At 46.2% G+C, this 12,738-nt stretch overlaps 1 protein-coding gene and 1 pseudogene across 5 annotated transcripts in view; both read right to left on the bottom strand.

Annotated features, from left to right (window-relative positions):
- The window catches only part of LOC100357943 (olfactory receptor 1Q1), a 227,287-nt gene that overhangs the window by 94,903 nt on the left and 119,646 nt on the right, over positions 1–12,738 (bottom strand). The window lies entirely within an intron of this gene.
- Positions 8,653–9,753, bottom strand: LOC138847692 (olfactory receptor 1J2-like; annotated as a pseudogene).

The following is a 12,738-nucleotide window of genomic DNA, read 5'->3' as shown; positions in this document are numbered from 1 at the left end:
ATGCGGGTGAAGGGCCCAAGGACCTGGGCCATCCTCCACTGCCTTCCTGGGCCACAGCAGAGAGCTGGACTGGAAGAGGAGCAACTGGGACTAGAACCCGGGGTGCCGGCACCGCAGGCGGAGGATTAGCCTAGTGAGCTGCGGCACCAGGCTCAGGATTGTTTTGATACCTGTATTTTAATTAACAAAAAAGAGGGGGGTCAATGAATTTCTGTTAAAAGCTGTTCCTGTGTGTTACGTGTATCAGACATGGTAAATATTTTTTTACAATCTTAGTTTAACAAACCATGCATTTAAGTTCAAGCGAAGTTAAAAAAAAAAAAAAGGAAGAAGTGTATGGATATGTGCGTTCAAATTAAAGTTAGTCCTAAAATGTAAATAAAATGTGAAACATGTCCTCAGGAAAAAAAAAAGTTTAAAAAATAAATAAAACAACACTAAGAGCTTAAGTCAAGAGAATATTGTGAGTATTAATAAGATAGCATATGCAAAGAACAATGTCAGAGAATTGGCACAAGTTTACCCTTGTCTTCCCACTCTTCATATCATGGGACTGGTGCTCACTCTCTGGGCAGATACTGAGCCAGGTTCAGGTACCAGAGCGTCCTCTAAACATTTGCAGGTGAAAGTAGCAGTGATGTCTAAAGGGGGAGGAATGATCAGAAACATCAGTAGGAAGCAAGGGAGGGCTGGCCACCATTGCTTGCAGCAGACACACACATTCTGATACCTGGACCGTGAATGATGAGACGGCTCTATTCCTCACCTCCCTCGGGCTGGGGCTTAACAACATGAGTCACTGACCAGCAGTCAGTCAGTGGCCAGAACAAGAGAAGACTTCAGCAAGGGACAGAGAAGTGATAAGCACCTGAACACACACACACCTACTACTAACGAAGCACATTTAGTCCTGCTTTGTACTTGCATTGTCCAGCTCCCAGGAGAATGGACTGGCCTCTCAGCTTGTCTCTAGAAGACTCAGAGACCAGATGCAGCACACAACTCCTGTGGTGCTAAACCTCTCGCTGACATCAGAGAGAAAAGTCATGAACCTGGAGCTTATTCTTCTCAACTTATCAGCTTTCGAAATGGAGATGTGAAGACTCCAGGGAGAAACGCAGTGGGACAAGAGACCACGTCCTTGGTTAGAAACATGTATAAAACGTGGATAATTGCTGTGCTTTCCTCGTCTCCCTCCAGGACCATGCCCTAGGGCAGTGGTCCCCAAATTTTGATGTTCATCAGAGTCATCAGGGGAGCTTGTTAAAGATGCTGTTCCCAAGTGCACTACCATAGCATGCTCAATTATGACATTTGAACCAAGTGGTGCTGGTACAAGCAGTTCTAAGGGCAGACTATGAGAAACATCATTCTTAAGGGGAGTGTTGGGGGGCATGCCCCGTGAATGAGGGCCCAGAGGAGATGGGGCAGGCCATCTCAGCAAGACTCCAATTTCCCCACGTTAGGTCATAGTCTCAAAGATGGAGAGGGATTTTCCTGTCAAGTGGAAGTTCTTATTTGTTTGCTGCTTACAAAATTAATTCCTCTTCATGATAATATTCCAAAAACTACAGACACAAAAGCAATAGAGAAGTCAAAGTATCTCACCCTTCCATTATTCATTTTCTAGCCTTCTAAGAGGTTCTTGTTCATAAACATGTATATTTGCATAGGTGGGATTTATTTTATAGCTTTTCTTTTTCTATGATAAGTTATTGCAATCATATTTAATATTTCTACTTCTGTGCACGTCAATATTTACATACCTACTAAATTTTTAAGTTTTAGTTAATCTAATGAATTAACACAAAGACTTACTATAAAACTTTATTAAAGACTATGGATGTGGGGAGCAACTCGGATTAGACTGTTACTGGAATTAAGACTTATTCTATGCATCTGCTCTCCCACAATATGGCGCTGGGAGAGGAGGAAACAGCTTCTACACAGCTGCCTCCAGTTCAACCAATAAACTGTAGGACCTGCTCCTGATTGGAGGAGAGCAGCGTACTCGGCGTGTGGGTAGCACAGTTGGGATTAGTGGAAGAGGACTATAAAGGAGGAGAGAGACAACATGCACCAGGAACATCTATCTGAGGGAACACCTGTGCAGCCCCCGAGAGAGCCGGCCGGCAGTGTGCTGCTCCCCCGCGGAAGTGGGGAAAGTGGCAGGGGGAACTGCCCTTCCACGGAGGTGGAAGGGATGGTAGAAAACCCGGGGAGGGCCGAGCAGACGAAAGAACAGCGCAGGGTCCTGTGTTGTTCCTCCACGAAGACGGGGAGCGACATAATGGTGCCGTGACTCGGATAGGAAACCTAGGAGGGAAGAAACAGGAAGAAGTGGGAAAATACCGGAGAGAGAGACTAGCAAAGAGCCTAGGGAAAAGCCGGACGGAAAAGGTGCCGGAAGAAGCTATTGAAAGCCTAGGCATAGACTCGGATATGGACTGTGGGAAAGAAGTTAGGATTGAAAGCGAAAGTGAAAGCTTTCATAGACTCGGATGCGGACTATGGCGGGGAAGCTAGGAGATTGAAAGCGAAAGTGAAACCTGGAGGAGGCTTGGACTCGGATGCGGACTGTGGGGAGAAACCGGAAGAAATGAGAGGGGAATATTGTTGTTGGAAGAAAAGTTAGGGAAACATACCGGGTAGAGAAAAATGTTAGGGAAATTGAAGCCGTGGGGGCAGGCCGAGGCGGAGACGTAAGCCAGCTTGGAATTCTTCAAGTCAGCCCGGGGAGCAAAAGGCGAAAATCTGGAACCAGAGGCAGAGATGTGGGCCGCCAGGTTGGAATTCGCCTGGTTAGTCCAGGGAACTTGGACTGAATGCCGGTGGCGGAAACGTGAGCTATGCTGTGTGATTCGCGGAAGCCGCCGCGTGCAGAGAGAGCACGGGGCGCTAATAGATAGGGAACGCGGGGCTAGCGCGAAGGCCGTGGTGCGGGCGTGAAGGGCGTGGAGACCGCAGAGCGCGCGAAGCCGAGCTGCGCAGAGCCGGGAGCCCGCCGCAGGGCGGGCACCGGGAAGCCGCGCAGATGAGAGAAGCGCAGGCTGAAGCGGCGCAAAGCCGGGAAGCCGCCGCGGGGCGGCGAGGCGCCAAGAAGCAGCCTCGGGGCGGGCACCGGGAAGCCGCGGAGATAAGAGAAACAAGTTTAGAAGTAAAATGAGAGAAATAGGAATGCTGGCAGATAGAAGTAAAATAGGAGAAATAGGAATGCCCGGAGATAGAGAAATAGAGAAAGGCCTCCCCACAACACAGCAATGAGAGAGCTTGGATTCGGTCTGCCTGATTAGTAAGACGATAAGCACCTGCAGGCAGTTCTAGCAGAGCAGAGCATGCGCTGCAGGGCACCGAACACAGGCACGCATCAGCGCCTAAAAACCTCGTTGCAACATGACGAAGAGAGGACCCGGATTCGGTTTGCCTGATTGGTAGGGCTTGTAAGCACCTGTGGGCAACTCTAGCAAGCAGAGCAGAGTGTGTGCCACGGGGCACCGAAGACAGGCGCGTATCAACGCCAAAAATAAAAAGAAAGGGGGATCTGTGGGGAGCAACTCGGATTAGACTGTTACTGGAATTAAGACTTATTCTATGCATCTGCTCTCCCACAATATGGCGCTGGGAGAGGAGGAAACAGCTTCTACACAGCTGCCTCCAGTTCAACCAATAAACTGTAGGACCTGCTCCTGATTGGAGGAGAGCAGCGTACTCGGCGTGTGGGTAGCACAGTTGGGATTAGTGGAAGAGGACTATAAAGGAGGAGAGAGACAACATGCACCAGGAACATCTATCTGAGGGAACACCTGTGCAGCCCCCGAGAGAGCCGGCCGGCAGTGTGCTGCTCCCCCGTGGAAGTGGGGAAAGTGGCAGGGGGAACCGCCCTTCCACGGAGGTGGAAGGGACGATAGCAAACCCAGGGAGGGCCGAGCAGACGAAAGAACAGCGCAGGGTCCTGTGTCGTTCCTCCACAAAGACGGGGAGCGACATATGGAGACTTTACAGCATCTATTTTGTCAATTGTTTGATTAAAGTTACTTTAATATCTCTAAAAGCATTTATTTTAATGGCTCCCTTCTCTTGGTTCCTCAGTGCCTGTGGCTTGCTTATTTGTAAAGAGAGGAACTCAGTTGTAACAATACGTTAATAGTACAAGTTCAGGTTGAACTCTGAAAAGGATGGCAAGAGGATCAGGTCCTAGCCTACGTCAAAGATTATGGAATGAAATTAGATAGCAACATAGGAAAGTTGCCATTGCAACATTCCACACAGTCATCACCGAGCAAAGCCCTTCAGAATGTTTTGATTTCTATCCTCACAACTCAGACTCTTGTTTAAACCTTTACGTCCAAGACGTCAATTCTGCAAATAGTTCAGTAATTTATTTATTTCAAAGTTACCACAAGTGATATAATTATTGCTAAATTTAAGTCTTTATAGATGTTATGTGTATAGGATGATGGAACATAATGTCAACCTAGCTTTCAATGTCAAGTCAGTCTCTGTCTATACATTTATTAGTCTTGTGTTATTATAAAACTGGTCAACATCGTATTTTGCAGAGGGCAGATATAAAAAATGGGGCTATAAAGACTGGAGTAAAAATCTGATGCATGTAACAGCAATAATATGGGTTGGATTCAATACAAACGCTCTGTGATGGCTGTGTCAAGAAACATGGGACAGGTTAAAGGAGACCTTTTATAAATGAATGACATTCTTAGCAAAGATTAAAGAAAAAAGGAGAAGGAGGGAGGGGGATTCAGGGAGGGAAGTATGGTTATACCTGTGAAATACAGGAAATCTTTTTTCTTTATATTAATAAAATTTTTTAAGATTTAGCTTACTTATTTGAAGGGCAGAGTTACAGAGAAGGAAAAGGAGAGAGAAAGAGAAAGGTATCTTCCATCTGTTGATTCACTCCCCAAATGGCTGCAATGACCAGGCAAGGCCAGATGGAAGCCAGGAGCCAGAAGATTCATCTGGGTCTCCCACATGGGTCCAGGGGCCCAAACATTTGGGCTATTTTCCACTGCTTTCCCAGGCATATTAACAGGGAGCTGGATTAGAAGTGGAGCAGCCGGACTCAAACCAGCACCCATATGGCACGCTGGCATTGCAGGTGGCGGCTTAACCAGCTATACCACACTGCCGGCCCCCAAAACTTTAAAAAAAAATAGAGAGAAAGAAACAAATGACATTATATGGCATAAAGCTGTCAGGATCCTGCCAAGAAGTCAAGTGTAGCTATCTGGAGGCACTGCTTTTCTGAAATTATCTAGTACTGTAAAGCAATGTGCATTTTATTGTGTGTGATGTATGAAATAATTGCTCATTAAAAATATAAAAATTTGGTGTAGAGTTGTCACAGAACATGTGAATACATCCTAACCCTTCAAGGAGAATCAGAGCATTCTCAGTGACATTAGAAAGTTACAGGTCATACTGAAATCCCAGAAAGCTTTCTGGGAAAGAGAAACCACGGATAGACATGAGATGGCATTTTTGAAAGCTTTGTCTTTATTTTCATTGAACATGTAGTTTGATTTGATGATATAAAGCATGACCTGTGGCTGGCACCACGGCTCACTAGGCTAATCCTCTACCTGTAGCGCCGGCACTCCGGGTTCTAGTCCCAGTTGGGGTGCCGGATTCTGTCCCAGCTGCTCCTCTTCCAGGCCAGCTCTCTGCTGTGGCCTGAGAGTGCAGTGGAGGATGGCCCAAGTGCTTGGCCCCTGCACCCACATGGTAGACCAGGAGAAGCACCTGGCTCCTGGCTTCGGATCAGTGCAGCGTCCTGGCCGTGGTGGCCATTTGGGGGGTGAACCAACAGAAGGAAGACCTTTCTCTCTCTCTCTCTCACTAACTTTGCCTGTCAAAAAAAAAAAAAAAGCATGACATGTAGCATCTGACATGTACATATCACAAATAAGAGAGAAGAAAAGGCTGATAGTTTAGGAGAGAATATTAGTGCCCATGAATTATGGGGATATTATCTCTTACAGCAGAAGAAGGGAATGGGCTATAACTACATGAGTCACTAATTTCTTTATTATTAAAAGATTTGGCCATCTTTTGCTTCATTCTGCCTACTACCAGAGTTCATCTAAAGTGCTCTAAGTGTGAATCCCATAACTTCCAAGATTAGTTTTTTTTTTTTTTGACAGAGTTATAGACAGAGAGAGAGAGAGACAGAGAGAAAGGTCTTCCTTCCGCTGGTTCACTCCCCAAATGGCTGCTACGGCCAGCACTGTGCTGATCCGAAGCCAGGAGCCAGGTGCTTCTCCCTGGTTTCCCATGCGGGTGCAGGGCCCAAGCACTTGGGCCATCCTCCACTGCCTTCCCGGGCCACAGCAGAGAGCTGGACTGGAAGAGGGGCAACCGGGACAGAATCTGGCACCCATATGGGATGCCAGCACCACAGGCGGAGGATTAACCAAGTGAGCCATGGCGCCAGCCCCCAAGATTAGTTCTTAAACCCATTCTTTTCAAAGTATGGTTCACTCTTGTACCACGTTAGCAACACGTGTCACCGTGTGAGCAGTGTGTTTTTTCTTCATACTATTTGTTGAACTCCTTACTCAGTGTAAGGTTAATCTTATGACTATAAAGTAAACTGAAAATAGATCTTTGTAAAAATTGAGAGAGGAGATAGGAGAGGAAGGAGGAAGAAGGGTTGGAGCATGGACAGGAGGGAAGGTAGGGAAGTATCACTATGTTCCTAGATCTGTATATATGAAATACCTGAAATTTGCATACTTTAAATAAAATTTAATAAAGAAATGCACATTCTGGGACAGGCATTGGGACATAGTTAGGATATAACACTTGGAATGCCTATATCTGATTGGAGTGCCTGGATTCAAGTCCCAGCTCAGGTTCTGATCCCAGCTTCCTGCAGATGCACATCCTGGGAGGTAGCAGGTGATGGCTCGACACATGGAGAGACAGCTTTCTCTTGGCTGGTTGTTGTGAGCATTTGGGAAGTGAACCTGTGGATGGAAAATCAACCAACCACTCTCTCTCTCTCTCTCTTTCTCTCTCTCTCCCCTACCCCTCTCTCCCTCATTGTCTCTCACCCTTTCAAATAAAATGAAAATAAATAAAAAGTTTTTAAATTCTTGCAGCCTACCCAAGAAGTACTGAATCAGAATTTGCAGGGTGGACCCCAGGATTCAGTGTTTTCATAAGCCTCCTAGGAACCCAATGCACCTGAAGTTTGAGAAGCTTTGCTTTACAGTCTTCATTAGAAAAGCAGGAGATCCAAGAAGGGTGCTCAGTTCAGAGGGGCATCTGAAGATAAATGATGTTTGCAGAGCCTGCCTTCTGATTTAGCATAAAGCCTGCCTCATTAATGATTGAATAGGGTTAGGTACCGTTAAGCTGTATCAACCACCCAGTGTTGCCAAAGGGGGCGTCTCTAACTTGTCCTTTCTTGATTTCCTACAAAGTCCTCAATCTTGTGAGTTGTTTAACATTTTACACCATGGGCAGAGAGGAAGATATCTCCACATATATGTAGCAATATGTAGTCTTTGATGTCAGTAGACCCATAAAATGCAAATAGAACCCACTCCGTCAGCCGAGGAGAGGATAGAAAAATAATATCCAGTCATGTGTTACTTTGTGATGGAGATCATGTTCTGTGAAATGTGTGTTCAGGCAATCTTGTCTTTGTGTGGATATAATATATTGCACTTAAACCTCAGTGGTGTAGGTCACTCAGTGAGGCCTCTAATGCAATCAAGAGATGCAGTAAATGTGAAACATATGAGGCCATTGCTGGCATAACATAGTAAACTGACTTAACAGTAGGCCATATCCTTATAAGTAGGAGTACAGTCTAAAACAACAAATAAAACTAGAGTGTAGCAAATATACAAACCAGTAACAGAGTTGTTTATTCATACCAAGTATTATGCAGCATGATAATTGTATCACTGCATTTTTATATGACTGGCAACACGTCAGGTTTGGTTACACCAGCATCACCAGAAACATACCACTAATGCATTGCACTACAGTGTGACAGCTACAATGTCACTAGGCAATAGGAATTTCTCAGCTCTGTTAGGATGTTATAGAACCAGTAGTCTGCCACTGACAGAACTGTCACTATGCAACTCATGATTATACTTGAACTCTTAAGATTCTAGGTTATAGGCTGGCCTGATGGCATGGCAGGTAATGCTGCTGCCTGTGACGCAAGCATGCCATAGGGGCGCAAATTCGAGTCTCAGCTGCTTCACTTTTGATCCAGCTCCCTACTAATAGCCTGAAAAAAGGATTAGAAGATGGCATTTCGGCCCCTGTACCCACGTGGGAGACCTGGAAGGAGCTCCTGGCTCCTGGCTTCAGCCTGGCCCAGCGCGACTGTTGCAGCCATCTGGAGTGAACCAGCAGATGGATTATTCTCTCTCTCTCTCTCTCTCTCTCTCTAACTCTGACTTTCAACTAAATATTTTTTAAAAAGATTCTGGATTATATCAAAGCTTGGCATTGCAGGTCAAAAATATATGAGTCTCCAAAATTTTTCTCAAATAAAGATTAACCAACCATATATTATTATATTATCTATCTCCCTCAATTTGGCAGAAATAAGTAATAAAAATTAATTACCTTTTACTGATCAAAGGCAATTTATATGAGAAAGCCTTATTTTTTTTTTTTTTTTTTGACAGGCAGAGTGGACAGTGAGAGAGAGAGAGACAGAGAGAAAGGTCTTCCTTTGCCGTTGGTTCACCCTCCAATGGCCGCCGCGGCTGGCGCGCTGCGGCCGGCGCACCGCGCTGATCCGATGGCAGGAGCCAGGAGCCAGGTGCTTTTCCTGGTCTCCCATGGGGTGCAGGGCCCAAGCACCTGGGCCATCCTCCACTGCACTCCCTGGCCACAGCAGAGGGCTGGCCTGGAAGAGGGGCAACCGGGACAGAATCCGGCGCCCCGACCGGGACTAGAACCCGGTGTGCCGGCGCCGCTAGGCGGAGGATTAGCCTAGTGAGCCGCGGCGCCGGCCGAGAAAGCCTTATTAATAACAATGAAATTTGGCCAATAAATCTTCATATTACTAGGTAAAATGCCATCATTTGTCTTCGTGCTTGGGGACATAAAGAGTTTCGAGACATATTTAAATGGAAACTCAAATACAAGCAATCCATCAAAATGAGGTTCTGAGTTTTTAAAAAGCCAGTGCTATGTGAGAGAAATGTTGCTCTGCTGGAGAGTTTCTTAAACATTTCTTTCATGTCTGTATTACTAAGGCTGTAGATAAAGAGGTTCAACATGTATGCGACTGTTGTGTACTTGGTAGCCACAATGATGTCCTCATCAATGGAACGACTTAATGTTGGGAACAGGCACTGTCTGAATCTTGCCCCCTAACACAGAGGCACCAGAGAGAGAGAACCACATGTGGAAAATGCTTTGCAGGTCCCCTTGGTTGGAGGGACCCTCTGGGTGATGGTCCTAGTGTAGCCACAAGGTACCAGGATACATGTGAATGGCAAAGCAGTGACTTACACCCCTGCCGTGAACGTGACCAACTCCCTGAGGAAGAAGTCTGAACAGGACAGCCCGAGCAGGACGGCGAGGTCACAGGAGAGAAGGATGGCAGTAGCAACACAGCATGACAGCCAGGTCTGGAGAAGGGTGTGACAGAGAGGAGCTAGCACAGCTGGCACAGGATGCTGCCGCTGACACGATACATATATATTCTGTCATGATGGCAGTGTAGTGGAGAAGCTGAGGTAAGGCAACATATCAATAACGTGCCTTTGGGGCAAAAAGGGAGCTGTCCAGGTCAGTTACAAAAATATGAAAAAATGTACTTGGGTGATACAGGTGCTTAGCCTAGCAACTTAGATGCCACCTTGGATCCTTACATCCCACATCAGAGTTCCTGGGTTTGATACCTGGTTCTTCTGATTCCAGCTTCCTGCTAACGCAGACCCTGGGAGGCAACACTGATGGCTCAGGGGTGCCAATAACGGTTCCTGCCACCCACATGGGAGCCTTGGGTTGAGTTTCAGGCTCCTGACTTTGACTATCCCATTTCCAGCCATCTGCAGTATTTGGGGAGTGAACCATTAGACAGGACTGATATTTCTCTCTCTCCCTCTCCCTCTCCTCTCCCTTCTCTCTCTCTCTCTCTCTGCCCTCCCTTCTCTTTCCCTCCCTCTCCTTTCTTCCCTCCCTCCCTCTCTCCCTCCATCTCTCCCCCAACTCACTCCCAAAACGTGTGTCTGGGAAATGCACCCTGCAGAGGGAATGGACTTCTGATTATGTACATGACCATAAACATCTCTGGGACAGTGACAGACGAGAGAGACAGCACTGAAAGTCAAGTGGCTGAGGAAGAAGAACTGAATGTGTGGAGGCAAGAATCCACTCTGATGAGCAAGATGATTGGCAGGTTCCCTGGCATCATGGTCAGGTACGCTCCCAGAAACAGGACAAAATCATGCCCGGCCAGTGCCATGGCTCAATAGGCTAATCTTCCACCTGCGGCGCCAGCACTCCGGGTTCTAGTCCCGGTCGGGGCGCCGGATTCTGTCCCGGTTGTTCCTCTTCCAGGCCAGCTCTCTGCTGTGGCCAGGGAGTGCAGTGGAGGATGGCCCAAGTGCTTGGGCCCTACACCCCATGGGAGACCAGGAGAAGCACCTGGCTCCTGCCTTCGGATCAGTGCAGTGCGCCGGAGGCAGCGCACCAGCGGCGGCAGCCGTTGAGGGGGTGAACCAATGGCAAAGGAAGACCTTTCTCTCTGTCTCTCTCTCTCTCTCTCATTGTCCACTCTGCCTGTCCAAAAAAAAAAAAAAATGCCCAGCCCCTCTGGCTGGCTGGGGAGCCCCAGGATGAACTTGGCCATGTGTCTCTGGTTCTCCTTCCCTGCTATTCTTTCCTCTGATGAAGATGGAGAACGATTGGGAGTACTAGCAAGGGGTGGTTTCAGCACTTAACCTCTCTTCCCTGAGATCTCATAACCTCACATTTGATATTTTCTTTCTTCCTCTCTGGTTCTTTGATGTCCTTTTTGGGACACAACACTTTTTCTGCCATTTCCTTAACTGGCAATGCGCGGCCTGCCCTCTTCATCAATGGTTCTCTTCCCTTCCTTTTCCCTCTCTCTACGCCCATCTTCTTCTCTTTTCTCAACTTTTCCTATTCCTCTCTTTTTAGGCAAAATAACTCTGTCCTATGTTGATGGTCCAAGAATTTCTATCTCTACCCACAATGTATCCATATGCCTACTGAATTTCTTCTCATGGATGACCCTCGGGGACCTAACTCTCAATATATTAAAACTTCCGAAATCTATTTATCCTTCTATAGCCCCCCCCACCTAAGTGAATAGTACAACCATACAATCAGCTATCCAAGTCATAGATTTAGAGAATTTTTTGACTTTCCTTATCTTCACTTCCTATCGTCTTAATCAGAATGAGCTCACATCAAAATTAACACATTATTTACATTCCGACTCTGACGGAGACTTAAACACAGTCCTCTCTAACTCCATTGTGTTGTCACACTGTAATCACCTCTTACCTAAATGACTGGACCATTTCCTCACTGGTCTTCTTGCCGTGTTCTCTGAACACTGCAAATATAAGGCCATTATCTATTCCTTGCCTATACTGATAGTTTTAAATATAATACTGTCAACCTTCTGATGAAATCTTTTTATGGCCCATTCATCAGATTTTTCATTACTATAAAACAATACCTGAAGCAGGATGCTTTATAAACAAAAGATATGTATGCTTGACTTACAAGTTCTGAAAGTATAATCCCACAGCACGGTACAAGATTTTGCAAGGCCCTGTCCTGACTACATCACACCCTGGCAGAAGCATGTTTGTCTTTTTTACCTCTCTCCTTATAAATCCATTAGGGTTTACTTTTCATCATCCACCCTGGCACATTTCTAATGATACCAGAGTCAGTGACAGCCAGTATGAATGTCCTGTAGTATTTTCCACAGGTTGTGCCCAACTCACTGTTCTTGATGGATATCAGTTTGCGCCGACACAGCATAGTACTCTGTTGTGGATTTCCTCAAAGCTGGGGCAGTCATTAACAAGGATTTCACGTTGCCTTGTCTTTGGAGACTGCTTGTGTTTCAGCATGCATTCTCCAGTTTCATAATTTGTTGGAGGCCCAAGTTGATTGGCTCCTATGGCGCTCTCATCTTTTCAGCCACCATCGTCCTGTCTTGGGTGCAGGACGTCCCCCAACCAAAAGTTTGGCCAAGAAACAAGAGAAGCTCTGACATTCACTCTCACAGCTAAAATATTTATTGAGTCCTGAGTGCATCCATTATTTCATGTCAAAACTGAAACAGAACTCTGCCTATACTAGATGGTTCTGTAGGAAGAAAACTTTCTGTATTTTTTGATCTGTGTTTTTGTCATCCAGGGATGAGTAGTAACATTCCTCCAGGTTTCAAATTGAGTATAGTAAGAAGCGCAGTCTTCTCAGGGCACACAATAAGGGAGACATGATGGTTCAGTGGAGCTAGGCTTTAGGTTTAGTGTTAATATGTTTGGCTTTGAATCCTCATTTAGCCATTCTTTTGAAACACTCTCAAAAACTCAGTAAAATGGGATAATCCTACCCAACTCAAGAATGGCTGTGGGGACCAGTGCTGTGGCACCGTGGGTTGAAGCCATGGCCTGAAGCACCGGCATCCCATATGGGCGCCAGTTCTAGTCTCAGCTGCTCATCTTCCAATCCAGCTCCCTGCTA

The sequence above is a fragment of the Oryctolagus cuniculus genome, chromosome 1 (assembly GCF_964237555.1).
Source record: "Oryctolagus cuniculus chromosome 1, mOryCun1.1, whole genome shotgun sequence".
NCBI classification, from domain to species: Eukaryota; Metazoa; Chordata; class Mammalia; order Lagomorpha; family Leporidae; genus Oryctolagus; species Oryctolagus cuniculus.
The sequence above is the reverse complement of the archived record's forward strand: the minus strand, read 5'-3'. Positions and strand labels throughout refer to the sequence as shown.